Genomic DNA, 13696 nt, shown 5'->3' with positions numbered 1-13696 from the left:
AATTGGTTGTTGTGTCTCTTTTTTTCATTTCTTATTTTGTTTATTTGGGTTCTCTCTCCTTCCTTCTTGGTGAGCCTGGCCAGAAGTTTGTCAGTATTGTTTACCCTTTTAAAGAACTAGCTCTTGATTTTATTGATTTTTTTTTTTTTATATTTAAAAAAAATCTCCATTTTATTTATTTACTTTCTGATCTTTATTATTTTCCTCCTTCTGCTGACTTTAGGTTTTATTTGTCCTTCCTTTTATAATTTTTTTAAATTGTATATTAGGTTGTTTATAAGAGATTTTTCTTCTTTTTTGAAGAAAATCTGTATTGTTATGAACTTTATCTAATAAGTGCTTTTTTTTTTTTTTTTATTTTTTTAATAAGTGCTTTTATTGACTTCCATGGATTTTGTATGGTTGTGTTTTCATTGCTGTTTGTCTCAAGGTATTTTTATTTTTTAACCAAAGGGCATCCTTTTATTACATTTATGATAACTGCATGGAGATAGAGATTTCAGGAAGTTTCCAGTTCAAAAACCTCAGGCTCTCACCCAATATAACAAAGTATGTGTGTTACTTGCTCAGTCGTGTCCAACTCTTTGCAACACCATGGACGGTAGCCTTCCAGGCTTCTCTATCCATGGGATTTCCCAGGCGATACTACTGCAGTGGGTTGTCATTCCCTTCTCCATCAAGGTATTCTTAAATTTCCTCTTTGATTTCATTGTTGAGTCATTGGTTTTTTGATAGCATGTTGTTTAATCTCCATGTAGTAATTTTATTTTTCCTCGTTTCTTTTTCTGTGTCTGATTTCTAGCTTCACGCTGATATGTCAGAAAAGATGCTTGAGATAATTTCTATACTCTTAAATTTGTTGAGTCTTATTTTATGCCCTAGTATGTGGTCAGTCCTAGAGACTTTATCATGTGTGCTTGAAAAGAATGTGTGTTCTGTTTTTTTTGATGTAATGTCCTGAAAATATCAATTAAGTTTAACTGTTTTATTGTATCATTTAGGATCTCCGTTGCCTTGCATAGGAAAAAAGGCTGTAATGGAGAGTCCCACCGCTCCCCTTGCACACTGTTCACCCAATTGTGCCTGACCTCTGAGGAGGCCCAAGCTTCCTCTGCATACACCCGCAGTTGTGGTCACACCAGAGTCCAGCTACTTCAGGCTCTTTCTGTGCATCCTGCTCCAGTTCTCTCCCTGGGTCTGATTTTCAAAGCCTGAGCTTCTACACCCAGCCCCTGCCCACACTAGTGAATGTACGTCTTAAGCTGGAGCGTGCAGAGTGGTGGCGCTGACCGTCTATGCAGGTTTCTCTTCGTTCTAGCTGCTGCAAACCGGTTGCTATGTTCTTCTCTGAGGTTCCAAAGTTCTCCATCTGTCCTGGCTGAGTCCCCGCTTGTCAGGGGATTTCCCAGCGTCCAGGAGTCTTTCCTCTTTCACAGTTCCCTCCCAGGGGCACAGGCCCCATCCTGATTCCTTTCTTGCTTTTTTCCTTTTGTCCTACCTGGTTACATGGAAATTTTCTTGCCCTTTCAGAGGTCTGAGGTCTTCTGTCAGCATTCAGTAGCTATTCTGTGAGAGCAGTTTCACATGTAGATATATTTTTGATGTATTGGTGGGAGGAAGTGAGCTCCTGTCCTACTACTCTGCCGTCTTGATTGTTCCCCCACTCAGTCTCCAATACAAAGATCCTGAGTGGTGCAGGTGCAGGCTGGCCATGGTATGGCTGCTGGGTGTGGGCTGAAATTATCTATTTTTGATTGGTTTACTTTTCTACTTTCATGTTAAAATGATCTGTTTATAGGGATATTCTCTCTTAGCATTTTTATTACCACATTTTTGAACTCAGTGTCTGGTAATTAACTGTTTTATTTATTTTTTTCAGGGGTTTTCTCTTGCTCCTTCAACTGGGAGTAGTTCCTCTCCCTTTATTCTTTTTAAAAAACAAAAAGACAAAACAAAAGTTTGTTTTAGGAAAATAAAACAAAATCTCTGTTTCTGTGGATTTGGATGAAACAGTTAACTATCGTGGCCTTAAGGGCTGCTTTTATGTGGGAGGATCGTATCCCTGTATGTTGGCTTCCCTTTGTGGCTCAGTTGGTAAAGAACCTGCCTGCAATGCCGGAGACCTGGGTTCAGTTGTGTGTCCAGTATTTGGTGTGAGGGCTGGATTTGATGTGGACACCAGCCACGTCTTTCCTCAAGGTGTGCTGACCACGGTCACTTTGGTAGGGGGTGTGGTTGCTGTTGGTAGAAGCCTATGCAGGATGTGAGGCAGGCGTTCCTTCTCTGCATGGGTGTTGCTGCCCTGTCAGGGATGAGGTCTGCTCCCCAGATGCTAGAGCCTGGGGAGGGGTATCAGATTTATCCAGATTCTGTTCTCTTTGAGTGTGTGTTATTCCTTCTCCCTGCACTGGGGCCTTTAGCCCAAAAGAGAGGAGTGCTGAAGTCAGCAAGGCTGGTGTACTCGAAGAGGTCTGATGTGCATAGGCATCTGTGGTTCCATTTAGATGCAGCCCAAGGTCACACCCTTTCCCCTGTTGTGGGCATCGAAAATCTAGTGCAAGGCTATGGTGTGGAGTGGGCAAGCCCAGAACATTTGCTGTACTGGGGCCAGGGTTTGGGGTTTGTGGTTATAGGAATTGAAGTGGTTGTATTGGTCTCAAAGTTCTGGGCTGCTTCTGGAGCACTGTTTGAGCAAGTGCCAAGAGAAGCTGCTGCTGCCCCACCTGGATCACACCCCAGGCTTCTCGGTTGCTCCTGTGTCCCTAGATTGAGTCTTCTTCCATGACCTAGAAGCCCTAGATCCAGTGTCAAGCAGTGGTGTGGGAGTGTGCACTTGGCTGGGAGTGGGGACTGTGGTGTGTTGGTCACAGGGGCTTGGACTGTGTTGCCGCCAGAGATCTGGTCTAACTCAGTGGTGCTATTTGACTTTGCACCAACAGTGGCCACCACTGCCTCACCTGGAGTACTCCGCAGGTCCCTTGGCCATCTCTGTGTTGCTCAATCAAGTCTTTTTTGAGAACATGGCTTCCCTAGATCCCATGCCAAGCTCTGGTGTAGAGTGAGAAGGGCCAGGATGTTTGTTCAGCTTGGACTGGGGAGCATGAGGAGGTGGCAGCTAGTGCAGAGCTCTCAGCCCTGACGGTTGCCAAACCAGCACCTATGAGCTCCTCATGAGTAGAGTGTCAGCTTCTGCAGCCCTTCTATTTGTCCTAGTGGTTCTCCAAGCGGGTGGCTTGTCTCTTTCATGTAGGATTCCAGGACTAGGAATTGTTTGTGTGTTCACTCCCCAGGGTAAGAGTCCACCCATCTCATCTTTCTTTTCCTCTTAGACGCCTCCCAGGTGTCCTGACCTAATGCTTTTTTCCCCATTCTCTATAGCTATGCAGGAATCTTTCTTGTAGACTTGGTTCTTTAGGAGTTCTGCCACTTTCCAGTTAGTTTTCCAAGAGAATTGTTCTACATGTAGATGCATTTTTTATGTATTTTTTGGTGGGGGGTGAGCTCCATATTCTCTTACTCTGCCATCTTGATCCTCCTGCCAGAGAGTTTCTTCATCTTTGTCTTTTGACAATCTGATTACAATGTGTCTTGGTGCATCCCTATTCCAGTTCAAGTTCAATCTATTTGGGATCCTTTGGGCTTCATGGATTTGGATGTTCATTTCTTTCCCCAGGTTTGGGACGTTACTGAAGTTTGTTACTGCTTTTAAATATACTTTCTGTCCCATTCTTGTTCTTCTTCTTCCAAGATTCTTATAATACCACTATTATTTCTTAAAGTGTTTTCCATAGGTTTTTTTTGGTAAAGAATTTTTATTGGAGTATAGCTGCTTTACAATGTTAGTTTCTGCTGTATAGCAAAGTGAATCAGCCGTGTATATACACATATCCCCTCTTGTTTGGATTTCCTTCCCATTTACGTCACCATGAACATGCTAGCAATTTTGGAAAACTCAGCAGTGGCCACAGGACTGGAAAAGGTCAGTTTTCATTCCAATCCCTAAGAAAGGCAATGCCAAAGAATGCTCAAACTACCGCACAATTGCACTCATCTCACACTCTAGTAAAGTAATGCTCAAAATTCTCCAAGCCAGGCTTCAACAGTACACGAACCGTGAACCTCAGATGTTTAAGCTGGGTTTAGAAAAGGCAGAGGAACCAGAGATCAGAACCAGAGGAACCAGAACAGAGATCTGTTGGATCATTGAAAAAGCAAGAAAGTTCCAGAAAAATATCTACTTCTGCTTTATTGACTATGCCAAAGCCTTTGACTGTGTGGATCACAATAAGCTGTGGAAAATTCTGAAAGAGATGGGAATACCAGACCACTTTACCTGCCTCCTGAGTAATCTGTATGCAGGTCAACAAGCAACAGTTAGAACTGGACATGAAAAAACAGACTGGTTCCAAATTGGGAAAGGAGTACATCAAGGCTGTATATTGTCACTGTGCTTATTTAACTTATATGCAGAGTACATCATGAGAAACACTGGGTTGGATGAAGCACAAGCTGGAATCAAGATTGTGAGGAGAAATATCAATAACTTCAGATATGCAGATGACACTACCCTTATGGCAAAAAGCAAAGAACTAAAGAGCCTCTTGATAACAGTGAAAGAGGGGAGTGAAAAAGTTGGTTTAAAACTCAGCATTCAGAAAACTAAGATCATGGCATCTGGTCCCATTACTTCATGGCAAATAGATGGGGAAACAATGAAACAGTGACATACTTTATTTTGGGGGGCTCCAAAATCACTGCAGATGGTGACTGCAGCCATGAAATTAAAAGATACTTGCTCCTTGGAAGAAAATCTATGACTAACCTTGACAGCATATTAAAAAGCAGAGACATTACTTTGCTAGCAAAGGTCTGTCTAGTCAAGGCTATGGTTTTTTTCTAGTAGTCATGTATGGATGAGAGAGTTGGACTATAAAGAAAGCTGAGTGACAAAGAAATGATGCTTTTGAACTGTGGTGTTGGAGAAGACTCTTGAGAGTCCCTTGGACTGCAAGGAGATCCAACCAGTTCATCCTAAAGGAAATCAGTCCTGAATATTCATTGGAAGGACTGATGCTGAAGCTGAAACTCCAAAACTTTGGCCACCTGATGCGAAGAACTGACTCATTGGAAAAGACCCTAATGCTGGGAAAGATTGAGGGCAGGAGGAGAAGGGGACGACAGAGGATGAAATGGTTGGATGGCATCACCGACTTAATGGACATGAGTTTAAGTAAGCTTGGTGAGTTGGTGATGGACAGGGAGGCCTGGCGTGCTGCAGTCCACGGGGTCACAAAGAGTTGGACATGACTGAGCACTGAACTGAACTGAACATTCAGTAGAGCTCCCTGTGCTATATATAGTAGTTTCTTGTTAGTTATCTATTTTATACATAGTAGTATATAAAAAAAGGAAGTTGCACAGTTGTGTCCAATTCTTTGCCATCCCATGGACTGTAGCCTGCCTGGCTTCTCTGTCCATAGAATTCTTCAGGCAAAAGTACTGGAGTGGGTTGCTATTTCCTTCTCCAGGAGATCTTTCCAACCCAGGAATTGAACCCAAGTCTCCTGCATTGCAGGCAGATTCTTTACTAACAGCCACTAGGGAACCCCAGTGCATACATGTCAGTCCCAATCTCCCAGCGTATCCCATCCTCCCTTTTCTCTTTACTCTTCATTCTTTTTTGTTTTGCCCTTCTCGTTGATAATTTCAAATATCCTGTCTTCTAGGTCATTAATTCTCACCTACACGTAGTCGAGTGTGTGTGTGTGTTTTTTTAAAAAATATTAATTCCTGGCTGAGCTGGGTCTTTGTTGCTGCGAACAGGCTTTCTCTAGTTGTGGCGGCAAGAAACTCTAGTTGCAGTACACAGTGGCTGCTTTTGGTAGAGCGAGCAGGCCCTAGGGTGCAGTGGGCTTCAGCAGCTGCAGCACATGGGCTCGATAGATGTGGCTCTCGGGCTCCAGAGCACAGGCTCAGTAATTGTGGCACGCTGGATTAGTTGCCTCACAGCATGTGGAATCTTCCCAGTGATCAGACCCATGTCCCCTGCCTGGAAGGTGGATTCTTAACCACTGGACCCCCAGGGAAGTATGGTTGAGTCTGCTTTTGAAGCTCTCTATGTATCTTCACCTTTGCCAATGTATTATCTTCTTTTTTATTTTCATGTTACTGATTACTGTGGTCTTTTCATTTCAGTCTGAAGAACTCCTATAGCATCTCCTGCCCAGCAGGTCTAGCAGTGACTCTCTCAGCTTTTGTTTGTATGAGAAAATCTATTTCTCATTCATATCTAAGGAATAACTTTGCCAAATAGAGTATTTTTGGCTGGCATTGTTTTCTTTCAACACTTTGAATATATTATTTCATTCTCTCCTGGCTTGTAAGATTTCTGCTGAGAGATTTGTTGATAGCCTAATGGGGATTTTGTGCGTTAGTACTCTTCCTACCCCACCCCACCCCTGACTGCCACTAGGGTTCTTTTTTGTTTTTGATAGTTTCATTAAGATGTGTCTTGGAGAAAGTCTTTGGCATTAAGGTAACAGGGTGATTTATTATCTTTGTGAACTTGTGTGTTCCCAGGTTTCTGAGTTCCCAGCTACTATTCTTTTTTTTTTTTTTATTTTTTTATTTTTTTAAAAATATGGAACGCTTCACGAATTTGCGTGTCATCCTTGCGCAGGGGCCATGCTAATCTTCTCTGTATCGCTCCAATTTTAGTATATGTGCTGCCGAAGCGAGCACCCAGCTACTATTCTTTAAGGAAACTATCTATACATGCTTTCCTCTCTTCTTCTGGAACCCCACTTATTCTGATTTATTTTGGACAGATTCCCATAGATTATGCAGACTTTTTTCAATGAGTGCTGTTCTTTTTCTGTTTTATATCAAACTTATTTATCCTCTGAGTCACTTATTTTGTCTTCCATCTGCTTTACTTCAGATGCTCTCTACTGTATTTTGTATCTCATTCACTAAATTATGCAACTCCACAATTTCTGTTTGGTTCCTTTTTAAACACTTCTCTCTCTTTGGTAAAGAACTCATTTTGATATATATATATATATATTTTTTTTTTTTTGAGACTTTACTGAGTTGTCATTCTGAGATTTCTTATAGCACACTGAATTTCTTCAAAACAGCTATTTGGAATTCTTTATCAGCTAGATTATGATTGTTCCTTTGAGCTTTGTTGTTGCAGAATGATTGATATCTTGGGGGGTAAAACATTTATTTTATTTTATGTCCCTTGCTGTTTTCAGATTTGAAGTAGCAGATGCCTCCTTAGGTCTTTATTGGTTGCCTTCAGATAGGGTACTGTTCATTGGCAGTGTTATACCTGGTGTTTCCTCTGCTTTTGATTGGGTAGACTTGCCCCACTCTTCTTGCTCCCTCTTGTGGCAGAATTGTTATGTTTCACCAGGCTGCCTGCAGAAAACCTCTTTGATTTTCCAGGAGACGGCACTGTAACTCTAGCTTGTTTTCTCACTAGCCCAACAGACCCTTGTCAGTTTTTCTGAGAGTACTCCAATTACTGGACCTACTCTCATGGCCTCACTTGGGAGGATGCACAAGGATCTGACAACAGAGTGGGTAGAGGTATAGGCTTAGCACTTAGGGTGTTGGGAACACCATGGACCCAGTGGGGAGATCTTTAAGTTGGGGTACTCCCAGAGCTCCCAGACTTCGTGCTGAAGTTCTGAAGCAGAAGGAGGAACTATGTCCCCTTGACATTCTTCTCAGTTTCTTAAGCTTCGTCCTTACTCCCTCCAGTTATGGAGTTCCCACCTCAGAACTCTGTAACTGGAGAGAAAAGGGTTTCTCCATCCATGACCCACAGAACTGAGATAGCTGAGCATGCATTGACCACTTTGCACCTCCATCATAGGAGAGGTCTCCATTATTGGCAGACAGTTATCCCTATATGGTGTTGCTGTTGAGGAGGACGGTTTGGCAGAGGTGCTTCTCCTCTCCATCATGTTCACATTTGTAACCTTCACACTCCAGCTGTGGTTGTTCAGTTGCTAAGTCTTGTCCAACTCTTTGGGACCCCATGGACTGCAACATTCCAGGGTCCCTTGTCCTCCACTATCTCCTAGAGTTTGCTCAAATTCATGTCTATTGAGTCGCTGATGTTATCTAATCATCTCATCCTCTGCCACCCCCTTCTCCTTTTGTCTTTGATCTTTCCCAGCATCAGGGTATTTTCCAATGAGTTGGCTCTTCGCATCAGGTAGCCAAAGTATTGGAGTTTCAGCTTCAGTATCAGTCCTTCCAGTGAACATTCAGGGTTGATTTCGTTTAGGATTGACTGGTTTGATCTACTTACAGTCCAAGGGACTCTCAAGAGTCTTCTGCAGTGCCACAATTGGAAAGCATCAATTCCTCAGTGCTCAGCTTTCTTTATGGTCCAACTCTCACATTTGTACACGACTTCCCTGGTGGCTCAGATGGTAAAGCGTCTGCCTACAATGCCGGAGACCTGGGTTCTATCCCTGGGTCGGGAAGATCCTCTGGAGAAGGAAATGGTAACTCACTCCAGTACTCTTGCCTGGAAAATCCCACAGATGGAGGAACATGGTATGCTACAGTCCATGGGGTCGCAAAAAGTCAGACACGACTGAGTGACTTCACTTTCACTGGAAAAACCATCTCTTTGACTCTACAGACCTTTGTTGGGAAAGTGATGTCTCTGCTTTTTAATATACTGTCTAGTTTTGTCATAGCTTTTCTTTCAAGGAGCAAGCATCTTTTAATTTCATGGCCGCCGTCACCATCAACAGTGAGTTTGGAGCCCAAGATAATAAAATCTGTCACTGCTTCCACTTTTTCCCCTTCTGTTTGTCATGAAGTGATAGGACCAGATGCCATAATTTTAGTTTTCTTTTCTCATATTGAGTTTTAAGCCAGCCTTTTCACTCTTCTCTTTCACCTTCATTAAGAGGCTCTTTAGTTCCTCTTTACTTTCTGCCATTAGTGTGATATGATCTGTATATGTGAGGTTGTTGGTATTTCTTCTTGCAATCTTTATTTCAGGTTGTGATTCATCCAGGCTGGCATTTCGCATGATGTACTCTGCATATAACTTAAACAGGGTAACAACATCCTTTCCCAATTTTGAACCAGTCTGTTGTTCCATGTCCGGTTCTGTTGATTCTTGACACGCATACAGGTTTCTCAGGAGACAGGTAAGGTGGTCTGGTACTCCCACCTTTCTTAGGAATTTTCCATGGTTTGTTGTGAACCATACGGTAAAGGCTTTAACATGGTCAATTGTCAGGGAATCTTTGATGGGAGGATGCCTACGTGCTGTCTCTCATGAGTCCTTTGTCCCTCTTCAAGCGGAACAGCACGCTGCTCCCAGGGACTGAGGTCATTGTGTGAGGCAGACTTGGGTCTCCTTTAGTAAACATTTTCTTCATGACAAAACTATTTAGTCTCACTCCCCTTTCTTGAGATATGGATTGTCTCCTGACCTCGTGACTAACATCACCCCTTGTTCCCTTGGTAACGATTGCTGTACGTTTGGTTTTCTGATCTCTATCATTCCCGAAAGAAGTTTCTTATACCACAGCCTATATATATTCAAAGAAAAATCATTAAAGCACCTTTGCTCCATCAGAACTTCGGTCCTCGTGTCTTTTTTGTTTCTCTCTCTCTCTTTTTCTGGCTGATTCTCTGGAGTGTGGAGACCCGTCGTGCTCACTTTCCTGCCCGGGCTTCTAAGACCCTCTCGAGAAGGCACTTTGTGCCTTCACCTCCTTGAGAGGGCGCCTGGTGCCTTCATGAGCAATGCAAGTCCTGTGTCAAGGGCTTTATTGGTCCTCTGTGTAAACCAGGGAATATCAGCCTCTTTCTCTCTTTTACTTTCTTATCATTGACCCCGTTCTGGTCCATTAAAGGACCACCAGGTTCTGGTCCATTAAAGGACCGCAACAGTCAATGAAGCAGAAATAGATGTTTTTGTGACATTCCCTTGCTTTTTCTATGATCCAGCACATGTTGGCAATTTGATATCTGGTTCCTCTCCCTTTTCTAAATCCACCTTGTACATCTGGAAGTTCTTGGTTCACATACTGTTGAAGCCTAACTTGAAGGATTTTAAGTATAACCTTGCTAGCATGTGAAATGAGTGCAACTATACAATAGTTTGAACATTCTCTGGAATTTCCCTTCTTTGGGATTGGAATGAAAATGGACCTTTTCCAATCCTGTGATCACTGCTGAGTTTTCCAAATTTTCTGGCCTTTGAGTGTAGCACTTTAGCAGCAGCATCTTTTAGGATTTTAAATAGGTCAGCTGGAATTCCATCATCTCCACTAGCTTTGTTCATAGTAATGTTTGTAAGTGGTTTGTAAGTGGTTATTCAGGTCATTAAGAGTTTTTTTTGTGTGTGTGTAGATCCTCTGTGTATACTTGCAACCTCTTTTTAATCTCTTTTTCTTCTGTTTGATTTGGTCCTTACCAATTTTGTCCTTTATTGTATGCATTCTTGCATGAAATGTTTCCTTGATATCTCCAATTTTCTTGAAGAGACCTCTAGTCTTTCCCATTCTATTATTCTCTATTTCTTTGCATTGTTCACTAAAGGAGGCCTTCTTATTTCTCCTTGTTCTTCTCTGGAACTCTGAATTCAACTGGGTATATCTTTCCCTTTCTCCCTTACCTTTCACTTCTCTTCTTTTCCCTGCTATTTGTACAGTGTCCTCAGACAACCACCTTGCCTTCTTGCATTTCTTTGGGATGGTTTTGGTCACTGCCTCCTGTACGATGTTACAAACTTCTGTCCATGGTTCTTGAGCACTCTGTCTACCAGATCTAATCCCTTGAATCTATTCATCATCTCCATTGTATAACCATAAAGGATTTGATTTAGGTCATACCTGAATGGCCTAGTGGTTTCCCCTACTTCAATTTAAACCTGAATTTTGCAATAAGGAGCTCATGATCTGAGCCACAATCAGCTCCAGGTCTTGTTTTTCCTGAAAGTATAGAGCTTCTCCATCTTTGGCTGCAAAGAACATAATCTGATTTTGGTGTTGACCGTCTAGTGATGTCTGCGTGTAGAGTCATCTCTTGGGTTGCTGGAAAAGGGTGTTTGCTATGACCGGCACGTTCTCTCGACAAATCTGTTAGCCTTTTCCCTACTTCATTTTGTACTCCTATGCCAACCTGCCTATTATTCCAGGTATTTCTTGACATTACATCTTTATTTTGCTGTTAGTTCTAGAAGGTCTTGTATGTCTTCATAGAACCAGTCAACTTCAGCTGCTTCGGCATCAGTGGTTGGGGCATAGACTTGGTTTACTATGATGTTGAATGGTTTTCCTTGGAAATGAACCCAGATCATTCTGTTGTTTTAAGGTTGCACCCAAGTACTGCATTTTGGATTCTTTTGTTGACTCTGAGGGCTACTCCATTTCTTCTAAGGGATTTTTGCCCACAGGAGTAGATATAATGGTTATCTGAATTAAATTCACCCAGTCCTGTCCATTTAAGTTCACTGATTCCTAAGATTTTGATGTTTGATCTTGCCATTTCCTGCTCGACCACATCCAACTCCTTGATTCACGGACCAAACATTTCAGGTTCCTATGCAGTGTTGTTCTTTACAGCATTGGACTTTACTTTCACCATCAGACACATCCACAACTGAGCATCATTTTTGGTTTGGCCCAACCACTTCATTCTTTCTGGAGCTATTAGTAATTGCCCTCCATTCTTCCCCAGTCTCATACTAGACACCTGCTGACCTGTGGGGCTCATCTTCCATCGTCATATCTTTTTGCCTTTTCATACGGTTCATGGGGTTCTTGCAGCAGGAATACTGGAGTGGTTTGCCATTTCCTCCTCCAGGGGGCCACGTTTTGTCAGAATTCTTCACTATGACCTGTCCATCTTTGGTGGCCCTGCAGGCCATGGCCTATAGCTTCATTGAGTTGTGCAAGCCCCTTCGCCATGATAAGGCTGTGATCCATTTGACCCACTCCAATAGTGACTGGAATTCTATGAATTCTTTTGCCTGTGGAAATTTTCCCTGTGCTGTGCTTAGTCGCTCAGTTGTGTCTGACTCTTTACAACCCCATGGACTGTAGCCTGCCAGGCTCCTCTGTCTATTGGATTCTCTAGGCAAGAATACTGGAGTGGGTTGCCATGCCCTCCTCCAGAGGATCTTCCCAACCCAGGAACTGAACCCAGGTCTCCCATATTGCAGGAAGATTCTTTATAGTCTGAGCCACTAAGGACAGCATATTATAGATATTTTTCCCCCCACTGTGCTGAGAGAAAGTAAGCCAGGTTTACCCACTCCACAGCCTTTTCCATGATTGTTCTATCTATTTTTGAATGCCTCAGCGGGTGAGTCTCCTCCTGGATCCTTGGCATATGACAGATACTGTGTCCCATACTCTCCACCAAGGCACCTTTGTTCCTGGATGGATTTATAATTAGTTGTTTAAGAAAGGAAGAACATCTTATGTTGTCACAATGCTGACATAACCCCAAGAAAAATTTAAATTTGATGTAGTCCCACATGTTTGTTTTTGTTGCCTTTGCTTTTAGTGTGAAACCCAAAAAAACTGTTGCCAAGACTGATGTCACAGAGCTTACCCACTTTGTTTTTTTCTAGGTGTTTTCTGGCTTCAGATCTTACACTCAGGTCTTAATCCATTTTTAGTTGGTTTTTGTATATTTGGTGTAAGAGAGTAGTCCAATTTCATTCTTTTGCCTGTGGCTGTCTGGTTTCCTCAAAACCATTTATCGAAGAGACTATTTTTCCCACATTGTGTGTTTTTGACTACTTTGTCATAAATTAATTGAACATATATACATAGGTTTATGCCTGGGCCCTCAATTTGTTGCATTGGTCTATGTGTTAATTTTATGCAAATCCTATACTGTTTCGATTACTATAGTTTTGTAATAAAGTTTGAAATCACGAAGTGTGATACCTCCAGCAGCTATGTCCTTCTTTCTCAAGACTGCTTTGGCTATTTGTGGTCTTCTGTCATTCTATACTTCTAGAATTGTTTGTTCTAGTCCTGTTTTTAAAATGCCGTTAGAACTTTAGTCGAGATTGCATTGATTCTGTAGATTGCTCTGCTTAGTACAACAATGCATGTGCATGATACACCTTTCCACTTGTTTGTGTTGTCTTCAGTTTCTTTCATTAATGTCTTATAGTTTTCAGTGTATATGTCTTTCATCTCCTCGGTTAAATTTATTCCTAGGTATTTTTTCTCTTTGTTACAATTGTAAATGGGGTTATTTTCTTTCTTTCTTTTCCCCTGATAGTTCCTTGTTAGTATGTAGAAATGCAACTGTATTTGTATATTGATTTTCTCATGACCCAGATAACCATGATCGTGTGGTCACTCGCCTAGAGCCAGACATCCTTGAGTGTGAAGTCAAGTGGACCTTAGGAAGAATTACAATGAACAAAGCTGGTGGAGGTGATGGAATTCTAGCTGAGCTATTTAAAATTCTAAAAGATGCTGGTGCTAAAGTGCTGCTCTCAGTATACCAGCAAATTTGGAAAACTCAGCAGTGCCACAGGACTGGAAAAGATTAGTTTTCATTCCAATCCAAAAGAAAGGTAATGCCAAAGAATGTTCAAACTACTGTATAATTGCACTCATTTCACATGCTAGCAAGGTTTTACTCAAAATCCTTTAGGCTAAGCTTCAGCAGGACATGAACC

At 42.1% G+C, this 13696-nt stretch overlaps 1 non-coding gene across 1 annotated transcript; it reads right to left on the bottom strand.

The window, feature by feature from the left end:
* Window positions 1–6634: 6634 nt before the first annotated feature.
* LOC122686401 lies at window positions 6635–6741 on the bottom strand. The gene has a single exon (XR_006338760.1). It is a non-coding gene; the product is annotated as a U6 spliceosomal RNA (small nuclear RNA).
* Window positions 6742–13696: the final 6955 nt, after the last annotated feature.

The sequence above is a fragment of the Cervus elaphus genome, chromosome 29 (assembly GCF_910594005.1).
Source record: "Cervus elaphus chromosome 29, mCerEla1.1, whole genome shotgun sequence".
Lineage (NCBI taxonomy): Eukaryota > Metazoa > Chordata > Mammalia > Artiodactyla > Cervidae > Cervus > Cervus elaphus.
The sequence above is the reverse complement of the archived record's forward strand: the minus strand, read 5'-3'. Positions and strand labels throughout refer to the sequence as shown.